Raw genomic sequence first — 19,710 nt, forward strand, 5'->3', positions numbered from 1 at the left:
AAATAAACATATAGACCAATGGAGTCAAATAGAAAGCCCAGAAGTAAGCCCATGCATATACAGTCAACGGATCTTGGATAAGGATGCCAAGAATACTCAATGGGGAAAGATAGTCTCTTCAACAAATGGTGCTGGGAAAACTGGATATCCACATGCAAAAGAATGAAACTGGACACTTATCTTTTACCATGCACAAAATCAACTCAAAATGGATTAAAAACTTAAACATAATACCTGAAACTATAAAATTCTCAGAAGAAAAACTAGGGGAAAAGTTTCATGACATCGGTCTTAATGATTTATTAGATATGACACCAAAAACACAGGCAACAAAAGCAAAACTAGACAAGTAGGACAACATCAAACTATTAATAAGAAGCTTCTGTACAGCAAAGGAAATGATCGACAGAATAAAAAGGCAACTTAAGGAATGGGAGAAAATATTTGCGAACTATATATCTGATACAAAAGGGTTAATATGAAAATGCATAGAGAATTCCTACAACTCCATAGCAAAAGAAAAAATAACCTGATTAAAAAATGGGCAAAGGACTTAAATAGATACTTCTTCAAAGAAGACATACGAAAGCCTGGCCTTCCCACATCAGGTTCCTTTGAGGAACTGAAAATAGCAATGCAGAAGGGGCTGGAGATATTTGTGAGCAGCAGGTGCCCAGTTTAGGCCAGTGAGCGAGGAAGAAGCTCACAGTGTGTGGTATGTGGGCCTTCATTTATTCTATTGCTGGGCCGTGCAAATGTTGGGGATAGGCCTTTCCTCTAGACTGCTAGTCCTTGAGATTTGCACCACGCCTTTCACCCAGCATCTAGCACAGGGCCAGCACATGTACAAATGTTTGTTAGATGAAGGAATAATCCAGTATTCCTCAGTTTTTATGGCCTGGGGATGAATAAGGGATAGCTTGAACTGCCTTGAGTTCTATAGACCCCACCACTCACTTCTTACTGATTTAACGCTGGCCTTAAAGACCCATCCCACTCGACCATCCATGGATGGAGTCCACGTCAAGAGGATGTAGGGCCGCTATGTACGGTTTTATAGTGTGTGCACTGCACAAAGGTGCCCTGCTGACTTCCAACCCACCCTCAGCTGCCCAGCTCTGCACCTGCTGGTGAAAGGGGACTTCTTTGCAAGGTTAAATCTGCCCAGAGGAGGTATCTTTTTCTCATTTTTTACAAGAGGATGAGCTTCTGCTGAGTCAGAAGAGGTGCTGTTTTGTCATTCACACAAGGATGTCCTAGGCTTCCCAAGGTCATGTGAGGGTAGGATATTTGTGTACCCCCACTCCAAATTCTCCATGACTGTTAAGTTTTTGAGGAGTCGAGCTGTAAACATTCCAAGTATCAGAATATTTTAAACAGTTGTCTCCCAGTACTTGCATCTCCTTATTCCCCCACTACAAAAGTCCCAGATAGGAAAAGTGTTGATCCAAGTCGCAGGTTCCCAGTGCTCCCAGGCGTCTCTGAGTCAGCACCTGCTGCTACCACATAGGTATGTTGGCCCACAGATATTTTAAGTCCTTGCTCTGTCTCCAGACTCCTCTGCCTGCCTTCTGATAAAGTGAATTGAAATTCCGTGTGTCGGGGGGTGGGAGGTGCTGGGTGCTCTGCTTGAGCCAGGACATAGTCCTGTAGATTCTAATGAAAAATCTCAGAGCAAGGCTATCCAGGGGGAAACAACAAGCCTCAGCACGAGAGAACTTAGAATTCCAAGGGGACTTAGCAGTATTAGCATTAGGGAAAGGGCAGATATTTTTTCCTCTTGGATTGCTAATAATCACAGCAATGCTAGATCCTTCTGGATTTGTTTCAGTTGGGCTGAATTCAAGAATTATAGGTTTATCCTGTTCCTTGATGTCGAAAAAAGAGGGTGTGTGTAATACTGGGACATCAGCACAGTGGTGAGTGTGGCTGCAGCCTGCCAGGGGGGTGAGATTTCAAACATATTCTGAGACTGAAGATTTGGGATTTTTTCCCTACTTTCAAAATCATAGGAATAAACATGATTTAATAATAAGATTACGGAGTTACTCCTGTGAATATAATATGCCATTTGAAGAAGTGCATTTGGTCAGGGTGGACCGAATCTCATCAAACAGATAAGAGAAAATCCAGAATTAATATTTCAAGGAGGAATAAGTTTGCTTTGAAACTGCAATACCATAGATACACCGGAGTATGGTTTGAAGCCAAAGAACAGCATTCTCTAAAATAAGCCCGATCTCAGGCTGAAAAGTCTACACTATTTAGAGCAGCTACTATACCAGGTCTGCATATTGTGTTCTGTGACTAATGTTATATTGAATTCTCATGGAATGAATGATGTAGCTTTGCCCTAAGGTGTCAACAGCCTATTTCAGCCTCGTGGTCCAGTCTGGAAACTGGAAATGGAGAGGAAAGTCAGTGTGCGGGCATCACAGAAAACAGACTAGAAGAAGATACCACAGAGGATGAACTATGAGCATCTCTGGATGAGGAGATTACTGGCTGCTTTTATTTTCTTTGTGATTTTCTGTGTTTTTCCAATATTTCTACAGTAGACGTGAGTTGCATTAATAATCAGATTTTTAAATTTATTACAAGAGATAATGTATTCAAAGAAACTGCAACTTGTGTGAAATGAACCTGAAACAGCCAAAAAAAAAAAGAAAAAAGAAAAATCTCTTGTGGAAGCATTTGGGATACTAAATTGATATACCTATCATAGTTTTCCATCTTATCTTAATACTCTAAAAATCAAATATTCATTCATTTACTATTTAATGCTAAATGGAGGAAGGAAGAAAACATTAAGCATCGACTTAATGTATAAGGACTGGAAATAAGCCATACTTCCTGTATTCTTATCTCATCTAAGAACAACAGAAATACTCATATATGCATTCATTAAACTTTCACCTTCGGAGTGTGCCCGTGTGCCGGCCACTGTGATTGATACATAGATAGATAAGGGGGGAGGGGAACTGCCCTCAAGGGACTGACAGCTTAGTGGAAAGGAAACAAATTTAAACTGGTGATTATAATATAGTCAGTAAGTATCACAACAGAGGTAGGCCCAGAGCACCCAGGAGCACAGGGGAGAGGCACTGAACCCGCCTTGGGAGAGGGCAGGAGTGGGTTCATAGAAGGAAGTGATGCCTGAGCTGCATCTTGAAGGACAAAGATCACCTAGCCGGGGAGAGGGGGCGATGTGGCATGTCAGGCATCGGAGTGTGTCCAAAGGCAGAGGGCCGAGAGCGCGATGCATTCTGGGAGCCGCTAGTCATCCCATGTGGCCGCAACTGTGTTGGTGGCGGCCCGAGGAGAGAGGACAGTCAGAGAGGTCATATGCTATGCTAGACACTCTGAGATCTGCCCTGAAGCCGTGAGAAGCCATTGCAGGATTCTCCAGGAGAGTGAAATAGACAGATTTGCATATAGAAGAGCCCCTTTGGCAATGTTGTGCCCCAGCGAGGCAGAATAATTAGGAAGCCGAGGCAGCAATGTGTGTAAGAAATGATGAAATCTCAGTTAAGTTAGTAGCAGAGAAAAATGCAGAAAAAGAATCAGAGTCAAAGATTATCAAGGAGATTGGTTGGAAAGAACTTGATTGGCTGGGGGTAGGGGGCGGTTCTGAGGAGGAGCTGGGATGTCACCCTGATTTCCAGCTTGGGCAACGGGGTGGCGAGTGGCAGCATTCTCTGAGCAGGGTGGGATGCAATAAGCTGCTGTTGGAACACACGACATTTTTAGTGCCTTAACACACGAGGGGAACCCTGCAAGCACCTGGGAATGTAAATCTTGAGCTCAGGAGAGGGGTCTGGGCTCCAGAGTTATTTGGAAGTCATCACAAGTAGGTTGCAGTCGAACACCGTGGTAATGGAAGAGATTATTCGGAGGTAGAAGAAAAGCATACAGAAGACCACGCGGAACATGAATATTTAAGAGACAGCCGAAGAAGGAGCTTGCCAAAGAGCCTAAGCAAGACTGTTCAGAGAGATGCGGGAAAGCCAGGCACGTATGCAGTCCTTGCTCACACGCTCTCTCAAGCCCGCCGTCCCTGGAAGAAAGGGCAAAGAGCAAATGACAAGGGGCAGAAATGCCCATGCCAACCATTTGCCTCTCTAACAAGTCTCGCCGGACATAAACGTCGGCCAACACCTCCTTGCCAGAACGTCTGGGAATACATACAAGTTTCTTGTTTGTTTACCTGGGCACGTTGCCTCCCTAAACAAAACCAGAGTTCTATTAATAAAGAACATGAGGAAAAGGGAGTTGGGGTAGGCAGTGACAGTGCCGGCCATGCCAGGTGGCCAAGGGAAGAGGGACTGTCATGAAGGAGGACTGGTCATTCATCAGTTCCACACAGATTTGGGAGTTACTGTGTGCAGGGGCCTGTCGGTGTCAATGCTTCAGAGAAGTGGCGGAGGACAGCGAGTGAAGAGACTGCTTGGGTGAAGTCACAGGGAGCGCATTTGTGAACTTGGGGTGGTTTGGGGGGGAGGCAGGATTGCTGTGTCTCCGTAAGTGGATGGGGAGGGGGGAAAGTTAAGGTGGGGACGTGCACTAGTGTTCTGAGCAGTTTCACCGTGAGCATAGAGGGAATGAGACAAGGCTACAGCCAGAAGCGAGTGTGAGGATGAAGAAGAGGTTTCCGGAGCCAGTGGGAAGCATGGTCTCGGGATGGAGAGCCAGGTGCGAGAAGGGGGTTGAAGATCCAGGAAAGAGACCTGTTAATACAGAGAGGGCTCCAGACAGGTGTGTGCTGGGGGGACACAGATCACCCCTTAGTGGTGTGTCAGGGAGGAAGTAAGGATGAGCACGGGTGCTCTCGAGTTCACAGGTGGGGAAGGCAGGACGTGAAAGGACCGTCATTGCTGTGTGAGGCAGGGGGCAGGATGCAGAGATTGTCAGGCAGGGGACTTAAAAAAATAAGTGAAGTCTTGGGAGTGACGGTATTAGCAGAGTGGTTACGAGTGCCGCTTTGGAACAGGACAGCCTGCGCGTTCCCATCCTGGTTCTAACCATGCGACCTTGGGCAAGTTATTTAACCTCTTTCTTGGTTGCCTCTGTTTTCTCTGCAACCAGGTGATGAGGATAATCACAGAAGCCTATCACTTGGAGTTGTTGGGAGAATTAAATGAGTTAATTCCAGTAGTCCTTGAAGAGTGCCTGGCACAAAGGAGTGCTTCATATGTATTAGCCATAATAACAGGACTGAGGGCAAATGCAGCCCGTGTCACCTAAACACACAGCTGCGCCGAGATGTAGGTGTGGAGCTATGTTGACCGAGGGCTGTGGCGGCACGGCAAAGGAAGCACTGCCCTACAGTCCTCAAGGAGGCCTCGGAGAGACATTTGAGGTGGACACGCAGGTTCACGGGGAGGCTGGTTCCAGTAGAACAAACACTGTGGGCACAGGCAAGAGGCCGCCCGACAACCTGCCGTGTTTGCAGAGGAGCGAGCCCTAAAGGGGGAGTGTGTGGGGCACAGGGAGCCGGACACCTTTGTCCTCCTCGCCCCGTCACCTCCAGTGGGGCAGGAATGCGAAGGGAGCGCCGGGGCAGAGTGGTGGACACCACACTTTGCAGGGCTATGAATGCCTGGAGTGTCTTCTGTAGCCACAAGAACTGTGGAAGCAGGGCAGTGACGGGATCCGCTCTGTCCTGCAGTGTTCCTTCTGGTGAGAGTAGCTAAAAACAATAGTAACAGCAATGCAAAATGTATAGAGTGTGTACTGTGTTCCCTGTGAAAGAGGTGCTATTATGCTCCCTAGTTCCCAGATGAGGAAACTGAGGCACACAGAGATTAAGCTACTTGAGGAGACCATGCAGCTGGAGGGCAGTGTGACTCCCGAGCCTCTTCCCGTGACCACCACGCTGTCATCACCCATCCCATTAGGATGCAGCTCAGCAAAGGGCTAGTGACAGGTGGAAGTTGGGACGATGACCTTAGCCAGGCTCATGGCGGCAAACTGATAGCATATTTTCCATCTTAGCCAAAGAGAGCTTGGCTGTAAGGATCAGAAGCTCCTGCAAAGACCTCAAGCGAATGGTGACTGTGTCATGCAGATACGGGGGCCCTCCCAGACCCAGCTCGTAGCTAGAGAGGATGACTAGACATCACCCAGCTGGAAAGTTGTCAGGCTATCATAGTATCTCTGTCTGTCTGGAAACACAGGGCCTTCTCTGTGCATCTTTCTACAGTCTGATTAAATTGCAACGGTCTTAGTCTCACTCTCCCATGACTTTGGCCCGCCTGGCTCGACCTGACCTGACCAGTTCCAGGGCCAACACTGCTTGACCCACTGAGTCCCTGTGGTGTAGAGAGACTTCGTGCTGTGGATGCTCTGCTGGTGTAGCCTGAGTGGAGCACCCCTGCTCGGTTCATCCTGCAACTGGAATGGAGGTGACGCGGGTTATCCCCAGGCAGGGAGAAGGCTTCTCTGAGAACTCCCACGGTCTTCGGTAGTTAGTGATGCTTGAAAACCTCGTCATCTGGACTTCACCTGTGCTCCTCAGTCCCAGGCAGTGCCCGGGTTCTGACTGTGTTTTTGCTGTAATCACCACGTGGAGCTCCTTCCGTTCAGCCTCCAGCGCTGCCCTGGTCTTGTAGGTTTTCATCCCCATAACTACTGCAGCAGTTTCCAGAGTCACCCTTTAAATCTGGTCTTCTTTTCCCATTTTTTTTCTTGCCTGCTCTTAAGCAATATTATTTTTAAAAATTTTATTGGCTGCCTCCTCCTCAAAAGCCTTCAGCAGATGTTCCCTAATTTGTCATATTCATGGCTGGCTCCCAAGTCCATGTAGCCTGTGACTGATCATTCTCTCCACCTTGATTTCCACTGTACTAGGGCAGGATAATCTTGCTGTGTTACCAGACATGCCATGGCCATTCCTGTGTGCACTCCTGTGCCTTCCCTCCCTCTGCTGGCCCGTCCCTCCTGCCCTGACATCTCACCCAGCCCTTAAGACGGCTGACTCTAGGGCTGCCTCCAGACAGCTGTCACCTCCCTCTCCTCTGGATTCCTCCTTTTCCATCTTGATTCTCCAGTGAAATGGTTGGTTTGTTGAAAGTAGCAGCTTGCCAAGTATGTCTTAAACCTGCACATAGCCAAGCACACATCAAACACTTGGAAAATTTAATATTCAGTGATTAATAGCTGATTTATGCTCTCTTTTTTGGTCTTGGTATTTTTTTTCTTTTTAATTTTTTATTGCATTTTTCAGAACATTCCATATAAGCCCTCTGACTGTGACGATTGAATACTTGTTAGAGGCAAAGCCAAGTAAAGTATTAACTCCTAATCCTGTTAAAGACTCTCCTGCTATTACATGTACTTGAGTTTTGGCTTCTCTTTTATGTGCCTTGACAACAGGAACCATCTTATTCACTGCTGTATTCCCCAAGTACTTCACAGAAAGAAGTCCTGGAATGCATGTTTGAGTAATGAATACCCTTCTGGTCGAGGAATATGTCATAAGTGGCCATTTTATTACTGTTTTTCCTCTTTTAGACATTTATATTTGGGCCTGGTTTGAAACCACTTTTATTATTTATTGCTAATTAAGCTTATTTGCCCAAATTATAGAAAGCTTTTTTTAAAAAAAATTTGGTTGGACACAATTTCTCTCCTGCTCACTATTTTTTTTGTGGTTAGCAGCATCTTCCATTGCCTCCAACAATTGCATTTCTTTTTACAGCCCTTCCTACCCCCCTTCTATGGTCCTTCAGACTTACCCACAGGCACAGAGCCTCCAGACACCTGGTTCAGAGGAAGCTCTTTGGGGTAAACCACCAGCTGTTCTTTGTATTCGGGGCATATAGGAGATCTGTGTTGCTTTGGCTTTCTCAATAGAAGATGAAACTGACCCAGAAATACTTTGCAGATTGCTGCAGGAACAAAGCCAAATAGAGTCAGTTATTTATTTCTGAGACCAAACAGTTTTCCACCAGTCATAACTGGTTTTATTTGCATGTAATGTGTAATAAATTATTATAATCATGGAATAATTTCTGAGGCATCTACTCTTAGGAAACAAAAGGAAAACAGCTTAGAAATTAAGTGCGGACAGGAAGCATAATCTGGTGAATGAAAAATGAGAAACTTTGCCATGTAGTAAAGATACAGTATTGTGAAGTCTACCCCATATCAACTGTCTAGTAAAAACTGGGGAAGAAAAAATTTAAGTATTTAAAGTCCAACTATGTGAGATTCTTCATGATTATCTCAGACGTGACTAGAAAGAGACAGAAAAGTAACAATGTTAGTTAAAACTCCATGGATCCTTTTCCTGCATGCCAAATATCATGATTATATATGTACTTACTCTCCCGACTTCAGCTTTTCACCCCCACTCTCTGACACTGTCACCAAACACACGTGGACTCATACCGTGTCTTTGTGTATGTGAAATGAAAAAATCAGCGCAGGAGAAGATCATGCATAATGGTGTTTTCATGAGAGGCTGTGAGTTAGATTGGTCTGAGAGCAACATCTCCCTCATGGTGGTTTTCACTGGTGACTTTCTTCTGTCTAATGTTTGCAGTGAAGGCTTGGCTTGAAAAGGCTCATGAATTCTTTTAGCACAACCTTTGTTGGGAAAATGAATTACGAGTGGTTCATTTGATGCTGAGCCTTTTGTCATTGCCATTTATAGCTATTCTGTTTATTCACTTTGTGAGAGCCATTCTGAGAATTGATGAATGTGTTTTATGAGAGAATATAAGAGCCCTGCAATTTGTTTTGATTGGTCTCCATTTGGATTCATAGCAAGCAGGTGCCATCATTCGGAGTTGGTTTTGGCAGTGGTTTGGTCATATAAATATTAGATACATGAAGTGAAACCTCATTTAAATTATTTTCATCAGTAAGAATAAGAGAGCTTTACGTTGAATATAAGACACTGTGGTTCTATTTTTATAGCTTCTGAGCATACAAATGTGTAGCATACCATATGTCTGAACATATGTATGTATATGTGGCCTCCATTGTGCAAATATTTAACATACAGATTTTTTGCATTTCTTTGAGAGTTTATGCAAATATTCTTTTAAAAAATCTGAGTCTATGATTTCTTAATATAAGAGAAATTTTTTCTGGTCTGAAAAATATAGGTATTTCTACTTTGGAAACTATGTCAAGAATTACTTTCAGTTTGGTGTATTTTTGTTGTTTATAGTAAACCTTGGAAAATAACCCAACACATTTTTAAGCCTTTGATTTTTCCTGCTTTTTTTTGTTACAGTTGTTTTTTGCCAAACACATTGAAAGAATACCATACCTCTTCTTAAGAGCACTTGAAGAAGAGCTGTAATACTTCCTACATTCCCAGAAAAACTACTTACAAGGCTGGTATTTTCCTAAGAATAGCTCTCTAGCTTTTCCTGAATCCATGTTTTCACATACTTGTTTTTATTCAGGCAAAAGATTTAACAAGGACTTATGGTCATAGGCAGAAGGAGAAATCAGGAAGTCTGTAACCCATTAAGTAACATCCTTCTTGGTAAATTCTCAAAATGCAAGACTCATGATCTTAGGTACACTCATGAAAATTTAAATATTATCCTTCATGCTGCTGGGTCTTTCTCTACGGAAGCCAACGAGGTAGCTGGTGAGTTTCCCACCTTCTATCTCTCAGTCTGTGTCCCCAGCAAACTGCTCTTCATCCAGTTTCAGTGTTCTTCGCTCATGAAGCTTTCCATGGTCCCCACAGGCTGACTTATGCAGTTCCTCCTCCAAAAACCCAGAGTAAAGTATATGTCATGTTGTCCTGCAGCTATTCACATGTCTGTCTCTCCTGTTGATATTAGTTCTTTGAGAACCAGGACCTGTCATTGTCATTATGGCCCCAGGGCCAAGCTCACTGCCTGACACGTAATGGTCCATAAATGCTTATTGAATGAATGAAGGAGTGAATTTATTTGGTGTCAGATAATGAAAATGAACTCAGAATAGCATAATTAAAACAAAAATGATTAACATGCAGTTATGACCAACACCCAAATTATCTTTTATTATAATTGCCTTCTCTTTGGGGAAATGTACTAGGAAATGCTGCCGGACACAGCTTGAATGGCATAAAAACACTTGAATATGGCTATCTGTGGAAGCTCAACTCCCATAGGACAAGTTGCACTCATAATGATTAAATAATTAATGAGTCCCCTCCCCATTCCAAAGAGGATTTGAGGTGAGGCTTCACCTAGGAAACTTGGCAATGGTACCAAGCCAGAAACACTAATGGAGTCAGCACCATTCGTGGTGGAAGAGAAGTGGACAGAAACAGAGATGGACATAAAACCCAAACCTTCAGAAGCCTATTCCAATGTTCCTCCAATTAGTCCCTGTTGCTTTGCTTTATTGGTGTTTAATGAAGTGTTCATTTTTATGGCAAGAGCATTAAGGACTAGTGGCTAGTGTCCTTCACATCCTGCATCTACAGGTTGGCCTACTTAGTTGTGTAATTAGGTATTAATAATTAGCCATTTCTCCCCTCATTCGGCCTTGCATGAGGAGCAAGATCATCTGTGGTGAATTAACAATACTGAGTTGTCGGGCCTTAGCTGGGGAATTAGAGGGAATTAGAAAGGGCTGTGGCTAAGTAGCTCAAATATGGCCCCAGGTGCAATATATCTGAAACTTTCCATAACTGTAGAGTAACTTTCAGTAACTAAAGAGCTCCTGACCACCTTGTAAATTAAGATGTGCCCTCTAGGTTGAGATTCTCAGATGTAGAACAAGTTTTACAGGAAATAATTATGTAAATTAATATTGTTGGCTAACCTTTAGTTTGCATTTACAAATTGAAAAATGCAGCACAATATTGATTAGACAATCTTGTTTTCAAGTAAGAGAGAGAGCACAGTACGGTGGAAAGAGTGGAAAGAGCATTAGATTTGAAGTCAGAAAGCTCCGGATCAAATCTCAGGCCTACCACTTGTCTTGACCCCAGGCAAATGGTCTCAAGTTACGGTCTCACTCCTCCCTTCCCTCCTAGACTTAATGAAGGGGCTGCAGTAGACCCTAGCTACTTGGTAGTGATCTATTTAAGCTCTTAACAAATTCCCAGAGTCATAAAAATAGAAATGTTTGTACCAGCTCCTAGCCTACCTCCCCATCCACATTTCCATTGAGAATCATGTTTCTCACCCTGTACCTGCTTTGCCACATTCATTACAATTTCTGTTTTATTTTATAGCACATTATTGACCTGTGTATCCTCAGAGCCATTTCTCAGTCTTCTCCTGTTCTGTATCACAGGGCACTCATTCCATATAGGATGCACTTCTCAGGCTTCCAGTGGGGTAGTTTTCAGCGGGTTGGCCCCTGGGAGCCATAGACAGGGATTGGCAGGTGCAAGATGGAAGTGAAAAGCCAGGTGTTCTCCCCCCAACCCCCTGTGCTTTGAGTGGTGTCTCCAATTAGTGACTGTGTCTTCTCCCTGCCTCCAAACATACCCTTCTTCCTGTGGGTCCAACTTCTGCCAGTCAACCCTCACCATTGTGTTCTGACCCCAACAGGCACCTCTGGCTTTTGGGGTCTGTTACCACCTCCTCTTGTTGTGCCTGAAGGCCTAAAAGCAGCAGTGGCCTCCTGTTGATGTTAATCTGTGTTTTATCACTAGCTCTTGCTTAACTTTTCTGCTCACTCATTATTTTTATAACCAATTCTATGTATTAAATTCCCTCTCTTCAACATACCCAAAATAGTTTGTGTTTTCCCTACTAGACCCTGAATACTCTTCTGAAGTGGTAAAATATCTTTATTGCCTTTACTAGTCTGAGTACCTTAAATGATCCCAGGCTTGTGAAGCATGCTGAAAATACTGCTTCCCTAGACCCATAATGCAGAGGTAACGATTCACTTGATTCTTGTGGCCCAAGAATCTGAATTTTCACAACGTTCCCCAGGTGTTCTGATGCCCAGGACTGGAGTAGAGAATAGCAGAGCCAGGCTGAGACAGAGGTGCTTAAGGTGGGGGGTGAATGGTCACTAGGTCCATTTTTACAAACCACTTTCACAGCAAGAGAGCACACCTCAGCAAAATTAAAAATGACTACATCCCATGGGCTTTATAGGACAGCCAATTACAAGTGTCAAAATAGCATATGCTAAATTGGGGAAAACCAAGGGATTATTTGCAAGATTCAATGAGAATCATGTATATGACAGCATTCCACATATCAAAGTTGCTCAATAAATGATAGTGTCTTTCTTTCCCTTAAACTGAGTGAAAACATAGAAATGTAGAAAGGTACAAAGCAGTATAAATTATGTATTCTTTAAGATAACAGAATTCAGATACTAAGTACCAGGAAGGATAGATAAGCAATCAAATAGTCAAAAACAAAATTCATTGCCTGGCCTGTGTCATTGTTAGCTGGTGTCTCAACAATCCAACCACAAGACACCATAAGTTGGCTCTGTTTAATATCAAAAGTCATTTGAAAAAATAAGTTCTAACTGGGAGTCTTGTGTCAGATCACATATCAACATATTTCCTAAGGAGACCTGAAACTTTTGAGTGTGTCCTTACTTGGCAATTTCTGCATTCTGGGCTCTTGCCAGAGACTATAACTTTTGAGTGTTCCACTGTCCAATTCTAATAAAAAGTTGGTTAGTATTCGTGGAGGACTGCCTGAAAGCTACACTGTCTGTTCGCTGCTCATTAAGATAACCTAAATTTTATTCATGGTTTAAGTCAGACCATCATACAGCTGCCTATTTGGATCTCCATGTATTTGCTGCTTATCAGTTTCCCTCTACTGGGGAGAATAGATGAAAAAAAAAGGCACATCTATCATTATGAAATTTTTGAACTGTGTTAAAAGAGAAAACTCTGTCACAGGTTTCTAGACAGAGAAAACCAGTAAGGTTCCAAAACAGGAGCATCAGACTAATATCAAACTCCTCATCTAAAAACTGGGAAGTAAGAAGATAGCAATGTGGTATTTATAGAGAGATGACAAAAAAGAACCGTGAGCTAAGAATCCTGCACTGACCAAGAGATCTGTTCAAATACAAGGACAAAAGAAAGACATATCTGGACAGGGAGTGACTCAGAGTGGACCATCCATGTGCCACTTCTGAGAAAACTACTTCAGAAGTGTTCCAACCAAATGAGAACTGAGTCAGAACAAAGGTGTCAGGATAGGGAAGATGAAGAGCCAAAGAAACAGCAAAGAGCAATGAACCCTGCAAAACTTACAGGCCAGTCTAAATAAATGATGATAATGTGACTATGAACTATAAATTGTTAATTAAGATTTCTAGAAGCAGAAGAGATATAGTGACTAGGAGGACATATTTAGTAGTTTGGAGTAGAACAGGAGGTGAGAGAGTAAAAATATCCCAAATATCTCCCCCTGTGGCTGAGGCAGAAAAAAGAGAAGTCATGAGTTGGGTTCTCTGGAAACTGGTACTGGGAAAGAGTTTAAGTTGCAAAATGTTTATTAGGAATTAATGCCAGTGTATCATATTTCCCAAAAAGATATGTTGAAGTCCTAACCCCCAATATCTGTGCATGTGATCTTATTTGGAAATAGAATCTTTCCAGATGTAATCAATTTAAGGTGAGTTCATGAGGGTGAGCTCTGATCCATTATGACATGGTATTCTTATAAAAAGAGGAAAATACCATGTGAAGACAGACACCTGGGGAGAATGCTGCATGGTGACAGAGGCCAAGACTGAAGTGATGCAGCTGCAAGCCAGGGAACACCAAAGACAACAGCCCCCGCCAGAAGCTAGGAAGGGGCATGGAGGAATTCTATCCAGAGTCTCAGAGGGAGCATGGCCTTGCCAATACCTTTGTTTTGGACTTCTAGCCTCCAGATCTGTGAGAAAATACATTTCTTTTATGTAAAGCCACTGGTGTATTGTACTTTGTGTTAGGGCAGCTCTAGGAATACAACCTGTGAAAGGAGGAGAGAGGAACACTGGCAAAACAAAATGAAGACAACCTAAGGAAGTTGAAGATAAAGAAATGGACAAGGAGATGCCAAGAAAATACAAATAAAAGGAAAGCAGAGTGGGTATGCTAGCATCAATTAAGATGGAACTCAAGACAAAAATTATTAAATGAGAAAAAAAAGATATTTTTAGAGATAAAAAGTACAGTTCACAAGGACACTATTATAGGCATTTACTGACCAACATAGTTATGGAATATATAAGGCAAAAAACACACAAAAGGTAGAAATACAAGAAAGCATGATAAAACTATAATCATATTAGGGAATGATATAGGCCATTTATACCCTATAAACAGAGAATGTGCATTTTTCTCTTATATCTATGAAATAGTTACCAAAAAATCTATTTCTGTAGCCAAAGGAAAAGACTTAATGAATTGGGGGGGGGAGGCATGGGTATTTTACTCATTCCATTTTTTTATCCCACTGTAATAAAACAAGAAAGTGGCAATGAAAATAGTAAATTAAATGTAAATGCTTGAAATTAAGAAATCTTCTTATAAATGATTCCTGGATCAAATTAAAAATCAAATACAAAGTGACAGATTATCTGGAAATTAATTAAAGAGAACACTTCACATACAAACTTATGGGAAAATTGTTAATATATTCAGGAATACTTTATAGCCTTAATGCTTTTCGTACTATTTTTTTAAAAAGAATGAAAAATAAACTACGTATTGCATCTAAGAAAATGTTTAAAAAGAATGGTAAAGGCTAAACTTAGTGTAAATGGCCACAAAGCAATTAAAAAGGGAAAATATGAAAAAATATATATTTAATTTAATATATAATGAAAAAATATATATAATATGAAGAATATATATACACGTAAATACATACATTAGGAATAAGGAAAAAGACATTACCCAGGTTCCAGAAGGATTAAAAAAATTTAGTTAGGGACTATTATGTTCAACTTTATGGCAATAAATTTAACAATCTGAAGGAAAGTGATGATTTTCTAAAAAAAATTATAAATTACCAAAATTACCAAAGGGAGGTTATAAATCCCAAGAGATGAATAATTATAGAAAAAAAAACTAAGTGTGTATAAAAAGAGAAAGCCTTCCAATTTTATGAAAAGTGTCAATTCCTTGATACTAAAACCTGATAAAAATGGGACCACAACAATCATTCAGTATCACTCGTGAAAATATCCTCTGCAAAAGGTTAGCAAATCAAATCAAAGTTAAGATTTATTCTAGAAGTATAAGGATGATTTTGCACTATGAAATCTCTCAACATTATACATTGACACAGCAGAATAAAGGATAAGAATTGTACAATTATATCAACTGAGGTGGAAGGACATTTGATATAATTCAATAGACCTTCCTAATAAAAACCAAAAGTAAACTTAGGCATAGCAAAAAGAATCTACCACGTTACCAACCAACAAAAGCATCATGGTATGTGGTGACTACTGAAGGATTATGTTATAAATGCCTGGTACTACTGCTGTTACTCAACTGCTATGACTCAACATTGTTTTAGAAGTTCAGGGAATGCAATAAGAAAAGAAACTGAAGTAACCTGTATAAAGATTGCAGGTGATATGACTGAGATTCTACCTAAAATCTTTTAGAATTCTATAAAAGGATTTGGTAAAATGACTGCACAAAAGATAATAAGTTAAACCCAATTGTTTTTCTTTATATGAATTAATAACTGGTTAGAAATGTAAATTTAAAAATTCCTATTGCAAGGAGTGATAAATGAAAATATCTAGGAGTGAATCTAATAAGGCATAAGACAAATACAAAAAAATATAAGAATATAGTAAAAGACATAAACTAACATTTGGAAGAAACAGAGAGCTATAGTATCTTTTTGAATGAGAAAACTTAAAATTCTAAAGATAACAATTCTTCTTAAATTAGTAAATATAATCCCATTCAGAATCCCAACTTGGTGGGTGAAGGTGTTGTCAGATCAATCAACATGATTTTAAAGTCCATATAAAAATATAAATGCAAGAAAATTGCCAAACTTAAAAGAAAAATAGTCAGAAGGGGGAACTTGCACCAGCAGATGTCAAAGCATACTGTCATGTTACTGCATTTAAAACAATGTATAAGCTCAGATATACACAATGAAGTATTTGGAACAGAGTAGAGTACATGGATAGATTGAGGTATATAGGAAAACTTAATGTATGCTAAAGGTGACACGTCTTTTCAGTAAGGAAAAGCTGGATTATAAATTAAATGATTTGGGGACAATTAGCTGTCCATCTGGGGAAAGATTCCATTTGGGTTAGATTCAATTTGGAGTAAAGATCTAATGTTAAAAATGGAACCATAGGTATTAGAAGAAAATGTGGGAGAATACGTGTATGGGGAAACTGTCTTTCATGGTCCATAATCCATAAAGGAAGAATTGCAAGACAGTAAATTCATAATCCATAAAGAATAATTGTCAGATTTCACTATATAAAAATTTTAAAATGTTTATATGACAAGACACCATAAACAAAGACAAAAGAAGAACGATACCTTGCAACCCATATGACAGAGGTAACGTTTAATATACTAAGAAGTCTTACAAATTGATTATAAAAGAAAAAAGATAAACAACCCAGTATAAAAATAGGTAAAGGGCATGAACTGGAAATGCAAGTCACCAGTACACCCGTGAAAAGGATCAGCCGATTAGTAATGAGAGAAGGTAAATTAAAACAACTGAGATGCCATTATCTGCCCATCAGGTTAGCGAGCAGTTTTAAAGATGGAGAACTTCCAGCGCTGATAAACGTGCCAATAAGCAGCCACTCAGCACTGTTGAGCTGATTGTTTCAACCTTTTTATGGAAAGAAAATGTAGCAATAGTCATTCAAATAGTTCAATGTGCTTATCAAATTTGGCCCTACAATTCCACTTCTAGGATTCTTTCCCACAGAAATAAAAGTACTAGAACATTAAGATGTTTGAATAAGGCTGTTTATTCCTGCTCTAGTTATGGTTGTCAAACTTGGAAACAGTCTGAATGTTCATCCACGAGGGAGTGGTTGGTTAAAAAATGATACATCCATCTTGTGGAATATTATGAAATTATTTTAAAATGAGGTAGATATATAAATTTGAAAAAAATATCTAATATATACTGATAAGAATGAGTAGCAGAAATGTGTGTGTGTATGTAAATAACCACAGGGAAGATTTTGAAAGGCTATTCAACAAACTGTTAACATTGGTTATCTCATGGGGGAGGTAAGAGTGGGACCTAACTCATTTTTACTTTATATCTCTCTGCATTTTTCAATTGATTACAATACGTAAGTATCTCTTCTGTATAAAACATAATGACAGCAAAAGAGCTTCATTGAACTCTTCTTTGAAGTTGTGCCATCTAATTAACCCTTAAGAAAATCACAGTTGATTTATCATAGGGATAATACTGAAAAACTGTCTACATGTCACATGGAGTCTCCTCTATGAAGACCTATGGGAGAAATTTCCACTACAACCTCAATCCCCAGATACCTATGGTTCATTTGAGTAACTGATTTGCTTTTATCTCTTGCACACTGGGCATCTGGTAACTTATCATGTCTTCTTTTGCTGTGGCAACAGGAATCTCAGAGTCAAGTTGGAGACTGTACAGTTTATTGAATGGCTGTATTAGGTCACATGGCTTCTGTTCTATGCTTAGCCTTTACTGCTGGAATCATCTTGTGCCCAACCTTTATTTTTCCCTCTCACACATTCCTTCCTTTAGTTTTGTTTCTAACTGATTACATTGCATGTATCTCTATAGCCGTCTCCAGTCCTTTTTGGGAGATTAGGTAGGGATGTGAATAAATAATGACCAGAGATTTCTATTTTAACAGGAACCTGGGAAAGAAAACAATCTCAACAATGAATAGGCCACCCATCACTACCAACTACAGATGACTTGTCATTTCATTTACAAAGGTAAGGATAGTCTATATTTTTATTTAATTCTGACTGACTCATATAGAGCCCTTACCTTTTTTATTATATATTTATTTTCAGATATTCTAAAATATGTATCTAGTTTATAACCTTTAACTTTGACATTATCAAATGTAAAACAAACATAAAACAAACAGAAACAGGAAATTTTGTGAATGTCAGCATGCCTGAAGCGCAGACCAACCCAGGAGATGTGGTCCCTGCTATTAATTAACGTGTATGGTTAAATTTTTTAATAATATTCGTATTTTCCTTATTTTTAAATGTAGTGGTGCTCACTGAAGACTACTTGGAGAATATTGCAAAATCTAAAAATGAAAACCTAAAGCATTCGTAATCCCATCATCCATAGATAATCACCAGTACTTCTAAGAATATCTTTCCTCCTTTTATGCATATATAGAAACATATATGATTGTAGTGCTTTTAGAAACAATGTTTTTAACTCTTACTTACCTTGACTTCCATAGTTACAAATGATGTACCTTAAGTGGTGCAGAAGTATAACAAGTCTGAGGACAAGTAGTAATCACCACGGTGACCATTCTAACAGTCCTTTGCAACTTACAAGTACATCCACATCTTATTGGCCTCTGCTACTGGGAAGTCCCTGGTTAATAGGTCTGGGTGACCTTTGGCCTTCCTTTATCATCATTATCTGTTTTGTGCTGCTTAAAAGGAAGTGATTTTTTAAAAAGAAAAGTTTATCCATTTCTCTCCTTCTCTTCCCTACTATCAAGTCAGGAGTGATTCACAAAGTAAGAAAAAACATTTTAAGACCATTTCATCATCCATCCTTCATTCGTGCCAATTAGTCAACCTCTCATTAAGACTGTTTTTTCAAACACACTTCAGAGTTGCTCTTGCAGTGTTTCAGTTTTAAAAGCTGCAAAGTCTTAGAAGTGAAATTACTAGAATGGCATTCTTTAGGGAGGTCTTCACTCTGTTGACTCTATTAAATAGTTGAAGGTTTGTTTTCTAACTTGAGCCTGATATTACAAAGCCTTTCAGGAATTTTAATTCCTCTGGTATTTTCTTCAGATCTCACCCAAATATTATTATAAGGAAACTAGAAAAATAAATTATTCCTTAAATGAATTAAGCAGTTACAATGTGAGAAACAGTACTTTTTGAAACATCTGCCTTTGAAGACTCTATTCTATATGGACAGATTTAATGGATACAAATAGAATTGAAAAATTATGTAGGAAGGTGGTTTGATTGGTGGACAGTAATAAATCTGGTGAAGTTGGCTCACCATGGTCCATCCTTTCATATTCTTGGATGGTTTTTAATCACATTGACACAGGAAAGTAGCTCCCAATGCTGGGAGCCACTTGAAGTCCAAGAGAGTCTTTGGCTTTGCACAAGACAGAATTCAGGAGTGAGCCAACAAAATAAAGTGAAAGCAAGATTTATTCAGAAACTATAGAAAGTTAGTACTCCACAGACAGAGCAGAGGCAGATTCTCCCTGCAAAAGAGAACTGATCCCTGCAGAAATTCTAGAAAGTCTACTCCACAGACAGAGTAGAGGCTGGCCCTCCCTGCAGAAGAGAACTGGCCCCTTGCAGATGGAGGACCAACCCCCTGGTTCTTGTTGCCTTTCTATTTAAGCAATGGGCTAAACAAGGGCAGGAATATTCATGGATAGGGTGGTGTGTCTCCACCATCTTGGTTCTAACTGTTTGGGACTTGCCCTGCCTTCGTTCTGTTTTGATCGGGGCAATTCGGAACTTTTTTGGAGGCTTCTTGACTCAGTTAGGCAATGCCTGCAGCAATGCCCAAAGCGATGCTTAAG

At 40.4% G+C, this 19,710-nt stretch overlaps 1 protein-coding gene across 2 annotated transcripts in view; it reads left to right on the forward strand.

The window, feature by feature from the left end:
- The window catches only part of PIP5K1B (phosphatidylinositol-4-phosphate 5-kinase type 1 beta), a 265,239-nt gene that overhangs the window by 89,146 nt on the left and 156,383 nt on the right, over nt 1–19,710 (forward strand). For both annotated transcript variants that reach the window (XM_045562400.1, XM_045562401.1), the window contains exon 2: nt 17,806–17,890. The gene's annotated coding sequence lies outside the window, so the exon portion shown is untranslated. The remainder of the gene's footprint in view (nt 1–17,805; nt 17,891–19,710) is intronic.

This window comes from Lemur catta, chromosome 10 (assembly GCF_020740605.2).
Source record: "Lemur catta isolate mLemCat1 chromosome 10, mLemCat1.pri, whole genome shotgun sequence".
NCBI lineage: Eukaryota > Metazoa > Chordata > Mammalia > Primates > Lemuridae > Lemur > Lemur catta.